This window comes from Phyllobates terribilis, unplaced genomic scaffold (genome assembly GCF_046119375.1).
Source record: "Phyllobates terribilis strain yellow unplaced genomic scaffold, ASM4611937v1 Scaffold_10__3_contigs__length_209671492, whole genome shotgun sequence".
Classification (NCBI taxonomy): Eukaryota; Metazoa; Chordata; class Amphibia; order Anura; family Dendrobatidae; genus Phyllobates; species Phyllobates terribilis.
Window position 1 is genome coordinate 15,452,403 of NW_027362770.1, and position 15,068 is coordinate 15,467,470.

A 15,068-nucleotide genomic window follows, 5' to 3' on the forward strand; every position below is an offset into this window, starting at 1 on the left:
TTATTGATATTGAGGTCAGGACACTGAGATGACCACTCTAGAACCTTCAATTTGCCTCCAGTATTTGCTGATAATGTACTGCATTCATCTTTCCTTCAAACCTTACCAAGTTTCCTGTGCCTTTGTAGCTCAAACATCCTCAAAACATTAGTGATCCACCTCCGTGCTTTACAGTCGGAATGGTATTCCTTTCAACATAGGCCTTGTTGACCTCTCTCCAAATGTAACGTTTATGGTTGTGGCCAAAAAGTTCAACTTTGGTCTCATCATTCCAAATTATCTTGTTCCAGAAGTTTTGAGGCTTGTCTCTGTGCTGTTTGGCGTATTGTAGACGAGATACTTTGTGGCATTTGCGCAGTAATGGCTTTCTTCTAGTAACTCGACCATGCAGTTCATTTTGCTTCAAGTGCCTCCTTATTGTATATCTTGAAACAGTCACACCACAAGCTGAAAAAATTCTGCTGGGATATGTAAACTTTTGAGCACAACTCATGTATATTACATGATTACAATGTAATAACATATTTTTCAAATGAGTTAGGTGGGAAAATGTAGTTGCATTAACATATTAGCAATAAATAATACGTTTCCCGTCATATCTGAAAAACCTTACGTGATACAGAAATTCTGATTTCACCTCTGAAATCGGGACCATGAATTCTATATAGAACACCCAAATTCATTTAAAAGACAAAAACCTTGTTATTCATTGAAATTGATGAAAGCAGGCAGGATCGCTTGCATTCCTTCACAGTTTGTTGGTGCAACGTATCAAAAGAACCACTTTGGGGCCGGTTAATTTCTACTTTTTATTGTACTATATTACCTCTCTTATCTGAGATTCGTGTACGGGTGACATATAGCAGTTGGAGTAGCGTCTTACAGGGTAAGCCTCTAGTCATGGATTATTGTATTATACTCTGTGAAATTAATCAAACTTAAAAAAAATCCTGATTTAATGTGTCCATTCACAGTTTCTTTGCAGCTTCTGTATGTACGAGGTAGAAGTGGGAGACTTGATGCTATTGGAGCTGGAATTACCACTTCAGAACTCTCCAGTGCTTTGTTTTCATCCATTTCAGGGTGCTTCTTGAATTATGTTTGGGGTCACTGTCCTGCTAGAAGACCCATGTCCTAGGCTGCAAAGCCAGCTTTATGACACTGCACTGGACACTACATTGCAAACCAAAGTCCTTTGGGAATCTTCACATTTCATGATGCCTTGCACACAGTCAAGGCACCCTGTGCCAGAGCCAGCAACACAACCCCTAAATATCATTGACCCTCTACCATATTTGACTAGAAGTACTGTGTTATTTTATTTGTAAGCCATATTCCATTTACAGTAAACAGTTGAATGATGTGCACTACCAAAAAGCTCTATCTTGGTCTCATCTGTCCCAAGATACCTGCTGGCCCTCTAAAAATAGTGGAGGCCACCTGCTGGCACTCTATAAATTGTGAGGGCTGCCTGCTGGATATCCATAAATTGTGAGAGCCGCCTGCATCCAAATTTCAAACTTTACAGGATATATGCGAAAAAGAAAATTTGACCACCTCAGTTGGATACATTATATTGCAGTAGCAATATATGGCTATGCAAAGCATAGCCGGCTGATGGCCTTCTAACAATAGTGAGGGCCAACTGCTGGCCCCTTAACAATAGTAAGGGCCACCTGATGCCCTTGTAAAAATAGGCTTTGTGACTTTCAGAGTCCCTCCTTCATAAATGAAACAGATCATGTTTCACACACCACATGGCCAGATATGATAGTAAAATGTTAAAATTACATTTACTGGTGAATGAATTTTTCATCATCGAAAGCAATGCAAAAGTGCAAAAATGCATTAAAAACACTAAGTGTGAACATAGCCCAAGGTGTGGAGGAGCATTTTTTTTTTTGTTATTTATTTTGCCTGATATACCTTATATGGTGACCTGGGATTCAGATATGCTTCTAGGGGACTTCCCTATGCTGTTCCCATGTCATTTCAGCACTGTTTCCATCGATTTTACAAATTGTTAGGCGCCCTCCAGACCTCCGGAAAAATACTCGGGTTTCCCATTGACTTACGTTGGGTCAGGCACCTGAGCATTACGATTTACTCGACCTGAGTAACGAGTACCAGAGCATTTTAGTGCTCGCTCATCACTAGTAAATGAGGCTTTCTAAACACATCAAAATGTGTTGCCCTTTATTTTGTTTTTCTTCTGTGCCACAGATGTCTGACAGATCTCTAGTTGAAGTCTTGCACCTGCTCTGAATGAAGAGCTGCCCATATGCAGCTCTCTATATTCACATCTGTGAGAGGTCTGGATATAGCACAATAAAATGATGCTCAGCCTGCATGTAGCAGTCTTCAATCTCAAGGGCAGTGGTCTGTCTTTTCTAATAGAAGTAATATTATTATGTCTGTAGCTACTAAAGACCTTCATATTACCCATTCCAGAACATGTAATATTTCCTTAATAGAGAACTGCAAGTAGGGATCGGAAAACTCCTGCCCCTTGTAGGTATGCAATAATATAGCAACAGTCTTCTCAATTGTAGCAATTGCCTGCACTGGAAATAAAATATGAATAAAATAATATTTTATACTTGCAAGCTCTCCAGAAATGTGCTACAGAATGATCTGTCCAAATGTCGGGACGTGCTTTCAGCTCACTGTGTACTGAGCAGTGACTGAAGCCACATGAAGTCCTATTTCTATGACTGAAAGCCAGCGGCTCCAGGGAGGAGTAAAGTTAATTTTCTCCCAGTAGCCATTCTTTCAGTAACATACCTGAGCAGAATTGGAACGCTATTAACCTGCTGGTTAACCTTATGTAAGCAGGTGTTATGCTGGCGTGTCCTTTAATAAAATAAAATAAAACATAAAGGACACGTTGGAGTCCACCGGGCTGCAGAGGAGCTGCAGCAGCTGAGTCCCTGGAGAATGTTCAGCTAAGCACAGAGAAAGAAATAAACTAGTGTGTTAAGTGCACACACAAGTAGTAACTAAATAAGGTACAATGCTGGGAGTTAGCAACACTCCAGCAATGAAACTAATAAACCACTGCACTGCAAGACACCGCTGTGCAGAGCAGGGAAGGATTTGGCAGCATGAAAACGCCTGAGCACTAGATGGCGGCGTATAGAGCTACAGATAGCTGCAGGCCAGGAAAGGCCAGGAACCTAAGTTCCTAAAGAGGAGGAGGATCTCTGCAGCACCCAACACATGGGTGTAAAAGCGGCAGTGTGACCACCCATACAATGGCGGAGACCTGGAATGCTGGATCGGTAGCAAGGACGCCTCCGTGGCGTGATCACCAACCGGTGAACCGACACGGTAGAGCGTGGTGCTCACAGCATTCCCCTAGCCCTAATTGATGGCTAGGATGACTAGGGAGCACACAGCAGGAACCCTTGACAACGACTCTCACACACTGCATTTACTGCCAGAGACCTCACCCCAGGTTAGAAAGAGATAGACTAGGCCCCGGGGCGGAGCCCACAGAGCCCTTAAATACACTAGAGACACCCCCAGCCCCCAGGACAACCAACCACGCTGTGCCGGACAGCAGGGGGCGTGACTTAGCAGCACATGGCCACAAGGGGGAGTGGCTTAGTGACATATGACCACAAGGGGGCGTGGCTTAGCGGCACATGACCAATAAGGTGTGGCTTAGCGGCACATGAGCAGAAACGCAGAAACCACACTTAGAATCCCTAGAACGGAACCTAAATACTGACAATTGCTGACCAGCAGGAAAGGGCCTGATTGGACGCTGTGAGAAAGCCCTTCTCCTGTGTACCGGCCTAACAGCAGGTTAATAGTGTTCGGGAATTTAACAGGCTCCCTTTAATGCTCAATGTACATCATGTGTGTGTAAATCACATAATTTGCTTCTATCAGGTGTGTTTTCATTGAATTGTCAAATACAATCTCATATTGAAAAAGTATCAATCTAACAGTGTTTGCATTTTTTAATACATGGAAGTTATTTTTAAATCTTATCAGGAAATGCCTCCTTCACATTCTGAAGTACTATCATTTAGTTGTCCTTTTACACTCAGCATTTTTCAAAATTATTTCTCTGTACGACTACATTTTAATATAGTTACCAGCAGAACATGAATGGGTAACGCCCAAGTGGAAAATCATAGTTCTAAGAATCAAAACGATACTAACATGTTAATACATGTTTTTGACTGGAGCAAATGTATCTGGTTACACACAGCATATCTGTGAGAAATATTGGAAAAATTATACGGATTGCTAAAGTAAAAAGAAATTAGTACAGAAGAAAGAACACTTCTCACATTTCTCACATTAAAAATGGACTGTAAAATACTTTTTTAAACATCTGTTAATGTGTAGTCCAGGATAAAGGACTTGCCAGGTATTTATAAGGGAATATACAAATGCTGGTGGATTGAAGGGCATGGTAGACCTGTCAGATTCCACTTAAGAGTGGACCATGCAGCTAAGGTGTCTAGTCTGAGAGGCCAGTCCCCGGCTGCTTCTCCCCACCCCACTCTCTTTGTGTAACAGGTCTCTTCCTACATGTGTGTAAAAAATGCCTGGCTTAAATGACAGAGCCAGCATCTAATTCATGCTCCCTATGCTTTGGATAACATGAATCAGTTGTCATATTCACTTTAATGTTTCTTGCTCTAGGGAAACCTAGACTATAGAGAGCAATGCAAATGACTAAAACTTGTAAAGAATGCTTGACATGGAGGGGGGATACATTACAGAGAACTTCATTGTTTATACAATACACAAACACAAAAAAGGTATGTGTTTGGTGGTCCTATAGTAAGTCAACTCTGCCTTAAGGCTGTGTGCCCACAATGTGGATTTAATCTGCTTCCGTGGCTGCATTTCCACCACAGAAGCGCATTAAAATCGCTTGGTAAGAGATCTGGGATGTATCCCAGTGATTATCCGTATGTGCTGTGCACATGTTATGGATTATCATTGCGGAAAAATCCGCAGCACCACCAATTTGGGCATGATTTTGTGATGAAATCGCGTCCATTTACTTGCATTGAATCGCATAATATCCGCTTGTATACATGTATACATGCGGATGTTATGTGGTTCAATGCGCGGATGGCACCCAGGTCTGGAGAATAGGAGACTCTCTTCCAACCCGGGTACCATGATATTTGCAAGTTAAAAAAGAATATAAAGTAAAAAAATATATATATATATTCATAGTCACCATTCCGGCGGCCCCGGGTCTCCTCCCGGTGTCCCGCGGTGTACTGGAAGCACCTGTGGTGACGTTATTTAGTCAGCTGATGGTCACGCGACCGCTGACGTCAGCGATCAGGTGATGGTCGCGTGACCATCAGCTGACTAAATGACATCACCGCAGGTCCTGCCAGTACACCACGGGATGCCGAGGAGAGAGGACACTGCCGGGAGGAGAGCCGCCGGAGAGGTAAATATAAGGTTTTTTACTTCTTTTTACTTTTTAATTCTTTATTTTTATTTAGATGCAGCATTTGAAGTATAAATTTCCTATAAGTTGGTCACACAATATATATCCATGTCAGTTGCATGGATTTATATTGTGTGACCAACTTGTCTCAAGCCCTTTTCCAAGTGATGCTCAAAATCGCTTGGAAAAAAGCTTGAAAAAAACGCATGTAAAAACGCATGTAAAAACGCTGCAAAACGCATGTAAAATCCACATGCTTTTTTTCTGCCAAGGAGATGCAGAAATGCTCAGGAAGTTTCTGCTTCAAATCTGCATTGTGAGCACATAGCCTAAAAGTGTGTTGTGTCTGTGCTTAGATGCCGACTGGCAGGAGTGTGCTAGCAATCATAAACAATGTGAAGGGAGGCTGCCTTGTGTTTACACAGACAACATCAGATGGATCCAGAAAAACACATGTCATAGTTATCTGGCAGCCATTGGACAACGATAAATAAATAAGTGTTTTTCAGCCCTAAAGGAAGTTTTATTTTACAGCTTAGCTGACTGCAGACAGACTGGTAGTAGTTTTCCTGGAGCTGTGTTTACCATAAAATAAAAGGCACACTCCACTTGCATTATGACAACATTGCAAAGCTACTACTAATGCTATAAGGTGCTCACAAACTGGGTGACACAAATTCATATGGAGTCCTATCTGTAGATCCTGTGAGTAGATATCTGGAGCCTCTAATGAGAATCTTGAACGAGGGCCTTGATAATAAATTGATTTCTGACAGTGAATATAAATTTAGGACCCCTATTCATCCTACTATTCCTACATTTTATGCACTTCCAAAGATACACAAGAGCTTTAACCCATTCAAAGGGCGTCCTATTGAATCTGGAGTCAATTTGATCAGTCAAAATATTGGAATTTACATGGAAAATATCTTTTCATTCCCTTTGTTATTTCATTATCCGCTCACATCAGGGACACTTCGGATTACTCCTTAAACTGGGTGGCCAGGTGGGGAAGAAGGACACCCTATTGGGCTCAATCGATATGGAAGGCCTCTACAGCAGCATTCCACATGACATGAGTCTGAGAGCCTTGGAATATTTTTTGAGAACAGTTTTCAATTTGGTAAAAAAGTTTAAAATATCCAATAAATTTCGTTCCACTTCACGATTGTGTCCCACTTGCTGTTGATTCTTCCCCATAAAATTAGAATTTTATATCTTTATGTTTGAAGCCAGAAATGTGGCAAAATGTAGAAAAGTTCAAGGAGGCCAAATACTTTCACAATGCACTATATTTCAATGAACACAACAAATTTGTCCTTGGCCTCATGTAATTCATATTGGCATATTTTTGACAGCAAGTACTTTCACCAGATCAGGGGGACCGCAATGGGCCACCCATGGGCACAATCTTATTCAATGTCCTCTTGGGCTGTTGGGAAGAAACTTATCTTCCCAAATGACAATGTCTTGTGGTCTAGTAAGATAACCATATGGTATAGATGCATTGACAATATTTTTATCCTCTGGACAGGATTACAGGATGAATTTGGGAGATTTATAGAAGATCTTAATGTCAACGATATTAGTCTAATAATCACATCGGAACTAAGCCAATGGAAGCTACTATTTCTTCATGTTGAGATTAACAAAAATGACCATGGCCATCTCACAACTAGGGTATATAGAAAGCAAGCTGCCATGAATGGCCTTCTTCGTTGGGACAGTTATCATCCTGCCCCTTTGAGGATGGTATAACCAAAGGCCAATTTTTAAGAGTGAGGAGTAACTGCTCTAAAATGGAGACATTTAGAACATAGGCCTTTGAATTAAGGGAAAGGTTTAGACAGAGAGGCTACCCGAATGAGACCCTAAATGTAGCTTATAGGCAAACCCTGGGGAAGGAGAGACAATCTCTCATTTCACCAAGGACCAGGTGAGGTGAGAAGGATACCATGAGAGTCATAGGGATCTGTGACAATCAGGCGAACCAGGTATTTAGGTTTCTCAAGAGACATTGGGGTATCCTTAGCACTGATAGTGATTGGGTGGACATCATTCCTAGTGTAACAGGCCAAATTATTCCCTATTCAGATTAAACCCGGGTATAGTTTGGCCCAGGCCAGAGTATACCCCGGGGGATAAACTGTCATAGGCCAAACTGTACCCGGGAGTGTAAAATAGCTTAGGCTAAAGTATATTCCTAAATGCTGCAACATACCCCTCTATTTTATAAGACTTTGTAAATGTGATAGATTTTAATTGCCATTTTTTAATAACTTAAAATTAACTTACATGTAGTGGGAAGGTATTTGTGTTGTTAATCACATGATGAAGATTGATCTTATAATACATTGTGACTGGTAAGGGACAGAAGTCATTACATCTGAGATTACACTGTTGTCCATTAAAGGGGTATTCCCATCTCCAAGATCCTATCCCAACATGTAGTAGGTGTAATAATGGTAATATTAGCAAATACCTCCAATTAGAAATGTACTATATTTTTTTCTGATTTGCTATGCCTCTTATCTCATGTGCAGGCATCGCAGTACCTTGGCTAGTTGCTAGTGGTCGTAACCATGGATACCTAACTAATTGTGACTTTATCAGTGGACGTAACCATGGATACCTAAGGTCCTGCGATGCCTGCACATGAGGAAAGAGACATAGCGAATCAGAAAAAATATACTACATTTCTGATTGGAGGTATTTGCTAATATTACCATTATTACACCTACATATTGAGATAGGATCTTGGAGAAGGGAATACCCCTTTAAGTGCTTTTACCTTAGAATGCAATTGTAACTTGATCTTCTCACTTGGCTTGTTTTCTCACCCTGTCTCTGACTTGGTTGAAAAGTGTGCAGCTCTCTTTCTATCATACTCAGACACACAGCTGCTTTTAGTGTGTAATTACTGAGAACGATTCTTTGCCTCATTATATCTTTGTGGAAGTCTAATATTTTTACTGATTGAAGTTATTCTGGTTCAAGTAATAAAAATCTATGTGCTTAGAACTTTAAGACTTAAGTCAGTTATCGTCCCACATAGCATACCTGACAAACCTGAACCCCCAATAAGATGACGATAAGTAATTCTTGTGTATATCACTCAACGCTGCTGATATCAAGGGGGTTATAACCTGGCATGAGGGGGTATGAAATGGCCTAGGAAAATGTATACCCCTGTAAAATAATACTCTTCTCTGTATTATTTTTTCTACTGAGGACTTCTCAAAGTATCAATATCACGATATTCTTATAAAAAAATGTATCTATTTATTCTTGGATTGTCCATTAAAAAGAATCAGATTGCAGCAGGTACATATAATAATTAGTTATAAAGTAATTGTCCATTTGTCCATAATTAGCTTAATTGTTGAGATTCACCCATCTTTCCTTGGATCCTGGCTGGTAAATCATGACTTTGTCCAGCATGTGTCCAGGCCTACATGTCAGATACATCTCAGCATGAAGATTCTTCTTCTGTGTCTTGTGGGGTGGGCAGAGCAAGAGAGAGCCCCCCCTTTCTGTACCATGGGCTTTTATAACCAGTCGTATGGACACCTGTTCTACATATGGTAGTGAACCAAAAATACACACACAAATAGCGCATGTCAACTAGACATGATGGCTGATGCAATCCTTGTATAGAACTCAAATTTAAGAAAAATGATTATCGATTATTAATTAACATTCCAAATGAATTTCCATAATTAACCATTTAACAACCCCAGAGTATAAATTGGCCTAGGCCGCTTTAACCCCTGGTATAGTCTGGACTCAGGGTATACTATGGCCTGTTACACCGGAAATCCCAAAATAATATTCAGGAAGGGATGATCACTAAAACAGGAGGCTATATGGTTGGACAGAAAAATTTGTGGCACTTTTAACTGTGGCAGCTGTACCTTTTGTAACTGAGTCTCACCATTTAAAAACTTTGTAAGTGCTTCGTACTGTAAAAGAATTTTCATTAGGGACTTTGCGAACTGCAAGACAATGGGTGTCCTTTACATGGCCACTTGTACTTGTCCCTGAATTATATAGGGAAGATGAAAGGAGAACTTAGTAAGTGCATTAGCAAACATTTGGAAGACATTCAACACAAAGAAACACCCCAAAATCCAGCCTTATATGGGAATATCATCAAGGAGATAGTGGGATATTATCTTTTTCTGGCTTGTAATTTTTCTTATCAGGGAAAGTAGGAGAAAGGGAGATTGGGATAAACATCCTTCAGAAGGAAACCCAATGGATCTTCAGAATCCTCAGAATGGAGTTCATTTTCCCAAGTGGGCTAAAATGAATGACTGTATTCCGGTTTGGTAGCATCTATTATCGATGCACCCTATCCCTCATTTAAACTTTCTCTTTTTTCCCTGATGAGCCCCACATTCAAGGAGGTGTGGCGAAACGCGTTGGGATTATGGGAACATATTTTTTTCATTTGGACATTTGATCCATTGGTATATTTTCATATTGAAGTGAAACCTGCTGCACTGATGTCTTTTTGGATAAGTGGAACTTGCCTTTACTCCAGCCTGAACATTTCTTGGATGCAACAAGATAAGTCCATTGATTTTTATTACATGTATACATGTTTTTTCTGACTAGCAGCATTTTTTTCTCATTGGATTTTCTTTATTTGGGACATTGTCATTTTTGTATCCATCAGCACCTCTAATATCATCTATATTTCCTGTAACTATTTTGGTGATTACTGCTGGACTATTATTTTGCTTTACACTGGTCATCTGATATGGCTTTTTGAAAAAACTTTGAACTTTATATTTATTTCAAGATTTAATTGGACTTTTTTTTTTTTTTGAGTCTTACATGACTCTGCATGTTGGTGGACTACATTTCCATACGCCTCAATTTTTTTGACTTATTGGGGTGTTAGTATTACTGTGGACATTTAGCTTTCTATATGCCATTGATGTCATTATTGGATATTTGCTGAATACGCTACTGAGGACGCTGTTTGCAAAATTCATATGTGTACTCGTTGAATTGCATTATTAAGGTTCCTTGGGGACTAGGTGAAGGATAGCTGTGGTACAGTGAGGGCACTATTTGAATATTGGGGGCTGATGTACTCCACTGCCAGAAAGGGATTAGTCTATTATCCCTTATAGCGTATTATTTATGGCCTAGCTGACACTATTTCTATTCCTTTTTCACATTAATATCCTTCTATGTCTCCTTTCTTATATGTTAGTTTGTCCCAACTGTACTATTGAGTACATTATTTTAGTGTGTTTAAAATAAAAGTTAATTTTTAATGGGTAATTGTCTTTTTTGGTAGATAATCTTTACTTACCCTCCTTCCAACATATGTTGGTTATTTTCTGGTATTTGGTAAATGAAAAACTCACCTATGGCTGCTTCATATAAACTTGAACTCAAAACCTTTCCTTTTGAAAGAGTGGACATTTTTAAAGCCACCCATAATGTTCACAGGTCTAAGAGAAGGATTGTGTTTGGAATATTAGACTCTTAATTTCTATCACTGAGGCCGTTTATCATTCTTTGCCCTATTCAGAATATACATCAAATCCTATTACCGTTTTCTTCTATTCACATTATCCCCATTTTGCTTCCAGATCCCTATTACTGGGGTCTTGAAAAAGAAGTACACACAGTAAACGAGTTTAATGAGTGACTACTATATTTGCATGATTGCAAATTAATATCCCTTTGTTCCTTATAAATGACTTTCCATCTTGGAGGCCTTATCCTATAGATAATAGTATATATTTCTAATACGATCACCATATCTGATACCTATTTTTAATTACTTTATGATAAGGTGCTCTTTTGTTAGCATCTATAGATAGATCCAGAACTTTATTTAGCATAATAATACAGTGGTGGCCAAAAGTATTGGCACCCCTGCAATTCTGTCAGATAATACTCAGTTTCTTCCAGAAAATGATTGCAATCACAAATTCTTTGGTATTATTATCTTCATTTCATTTGTCTTCAATGAAAAAACACAAAAAGAATTGTCCTAAAGCCAAATTGGATATAATTCCACACCAAACCTAAAAAAGGGGGTGGACAAAAGTATTGGCATTGTTTGAAAAATCATGTGATGCTTCTCTAATTCGTGTAATTAACAGCACCTGTAACTTACCTGTGGCACCTAACAGGTGTTGGCAATAACTAAATCACACTTGCAGCCAGTTAACATGGATTAAAGTTGACTCAACCTCTATCCTGTGTCCTTGTGTGTACCACATTGAGCATGGAGAAAAGAAAGAAGACCAAAGAACTGTCTGAGGACTTGAGAAACCAAATTGTGAGGAAGCATGAGCAATCTCAAGGCTACAAGTCCATCTCCAAAGACCTGAATGTTCCTGTGTCTTCCGTGCGCAGTGTCATCAAGAAGTTTAAAGCCCAAGGCACTGTGGCTAACCTCCCTAGATGTGGACGGAAAAGAAAAATTGACGAGAGATTTCAATGCAAGATTGTGCGGATGGTGGATAAAGAACCTCGACTAACATCCAAACAAGTTCAAGCTGCCCTGCAGTCCGAGGGTACAACAGTGTCAACCCGTACTATCCGTCGGCGTCTGAATGAAAAGGGACTGTACGGTAGGATACCCAGGAAGACCCCACTTCGTACCCTGAGACATAAAAAAGCCAGGCTGGAGTTTGCCAAAACTTACCTGAGAAAGCCTAAAACGTTTTGGAAGAATGTTCTCTGGTCAGATGAGACAAAAGTAGAGCTTTTTGGGAAAAAGCATCAACATAGAGTGTACAGGAAAAAAAAAGAGGCATTCAAAGAAAAGAACACGGTCCCTACAGTCAAACATGGCGGAGGTTCCCTGATGTTTTGGGGTTGCTTTGCTGCCTCTGGCACTGGACTGCTTGACCGTGTGCATGGCATTATGAAGTCTGAAGACTACCAACAAATTTTGCAGCATAATGTAGGGCCCAGTGTGAGAAAGCTGGGTCTCCCTCAGAGGTCATGTGTCTTCCAGCAGGACAATGACCAAAAACACACTTCCAAAAGCACTATAAAATGGTTTAAGAGAAAGCACTGGAGACTTCTAAGGTGGCCAGCAATGAGTCCAGACCTGAATCCCATAGAACACCTGTGGAGAGATCTCAAAATGGCAGTTTGGAGAAGGCACCCTTCAAATATCAGGGACCTGGAGCAGTTTGCCAAAGGAGAATGGTCTACAATTCCAGCAGAGCATTGTAAGAAACTCATTGATGGTTACCGGAATTGGTTGTTCACAGTTATTTTGGCTAAAGGTTGTGCAACCAAGTATTAGGCTGAGGGTGCCAATACTTTTGTCTGGCCCATTTTTGGAGTTTTGGGTGAAATGATCAATGATTTGATTTTTGCTTCATTCTCTTTTGTGTTTTTTCCTTGCAAGCAAATTAAATAAAGATAATAAGACCAAAGAATTTGTGATTGCAATCATTTTCAGGAAGAAACTGAGTATTATCTGACAGAATTGCTGGGGTGCCAATACTTTTGGCCACCACTGTATGTAACCTTGTTGCACTTATGTAGATAATAGAACTTATGTATTAATGGGTATACATATAAGCAGCTTACAGTGGTAATGGAAACCTTTGAAAATTTGAATGACACATATGCATCATTCTCAAATCTTGATTGCAATACAATCAACACAGGCCGATGCTGACCTGAGAGCAGCGGCTGTACGGTTGGTGCAAGGCGTTTGCGCAATACACAGCAGGCAGAATGCGCCTTCTCAGCCAGAGAGAGTCTTGTTGGACAAAGACACATGCGCAGTTCCATAAGAGACTCATATAACAGACTATGTAGTGCACCTGTGCAGCCTGTGTCATTTTTATCATGAGAAGGACTACATCAATAACGCATGCGCTGAAGAATATGTAGCGCCCCGAGGGTTCGGTCGCTACAGAGGTATTGCATCTCACCCAGAGGTGTGATATCTCACTTCCAGGTAAGGATGAAGTGTGGCTCAGGACCCTATCATCCACATGCACTACACCACATTTCCGGGGGGCAGGGCGACAATGCTCTTGCAGGAGTGGGGGGAGGAAACACCTAGAAAGGGGGAACCCAGTAGTGTGTGGGTGGAGAGAGTAGATCCAGGGTGCACTGAAAAGTAGGAGTATATAAGGTGGGCACCATCTTAGGGTCAAGGAGAAGGGAGTAGTGAGGGAGAAGAGAGAAGGAGACTGGGAGCAGGGGCTCTGTATGAGCTCTGCTCCGCGGGCAGGCCAAATCACAAGGCCTGGGCCTGGAGGAGAAGAAAGGAGAGGAGAGGAACGGAGGAGGCTCCAAGAGTGGAGTGAAGGGACCCCAGGGGTGCGGACCGGCCAGTCGCCACCGTACGCCCGCCACCTGGGCCTGGAAGAGAAGAAAGGAGAGTAGAGGAACGGAGGAGGCTCCAGGAGTGGAGTGAAGGGACCCCAGGGGTGTGGACCGGCCAGTCACCACCGTACGCCCGCCGCTACCAGAGTAGGGGGGTCAGGCCAAGAAAGGGAACCGGATCCCTCATCTAGTGGAGGAGAGCAACTACAGTCAGCTAGTAACCAGAGGCCGTGGCATTGCACGTGTTACGGCCCCTCACTACACCCGTTAGGAAGGCACCATATAGGGCCTAGGGAAACGAAACATACGTTTGCCCGCTAAGGCCCGAGGTAGCTGGACAGAAAGGTGGTCAATTGTGGGGTACGACGGGCCAGAGAAAGAACACACGAAGGGGGTCCTGAAAAGCATTCCAAAGGTACCTGGGAGTTGGCCGAGCCCCTCACCTGGTGAGCACAGTACGACGTGGGCAGCCCTTACCTGCAGAAGTGGCTTGGAATGTAAAACTGTGAGTAAAGACCCTGGACTGCATCACTGGACTCTGAGTCATTACTGTTGCTCCCGTGCACTATCACCCCCACCATCTGCACTCACTGCCCTGATGCTATACTCCTCCCGTGGCGAGTTATACTACCCTCTGCTGCGCACACAACATCATCCTCAGCGGTCTGCCCCGCAGCAGCGGTTCTCAGTGACCGCAATCCACGGGTGGTGTAGTCGGACATTTAAACATTAAAAACCAAGTAAACAGATCCGCCACTGGTTTGACCATCATGAGCCATGGGACCGGGTCGCCACCACGGAGACTACAACCCCTAGCATTACACAGAGACCCGGCTCCGGGTATTCCCCCACACACGGCCCAGGGGGCGCGTCAACTTTGACGTAGTCGGCAGGATCGAAACCAACCCGTTATCATCGGGTATTGTGTGCCTAGAGACTGTTTCACTGTATTGAATGTGGCGCCCGCCCCAGCAGAACGGACGCCATTATGTGGGTGCCAAAAGACAACAAGAAGTCACCTCCCATCATGGGCCAGGTCCCAGAATGGCGCAAAAGACGGAGCCCACCCCCAACAGCCATGAGTGCAGCTGTAGAGATGTCCATCAACGTGGTGGGCTGCCCCTGAGAGTGATTGCCAGCGGGTTGCCCCGGGACCACCCCCAGCAGGGGCGGAAGGGAAAGAAAACAGAAGGGCAGGGTGTAGCTTGGATCAGTCTTGGCAGACCACACCCGGAGATGGCGAGGAGCGCCAGCCCCAGTACCCTGACCAGTGGCCTGCTGCAGGCAGAAGCGACTCCGTGCA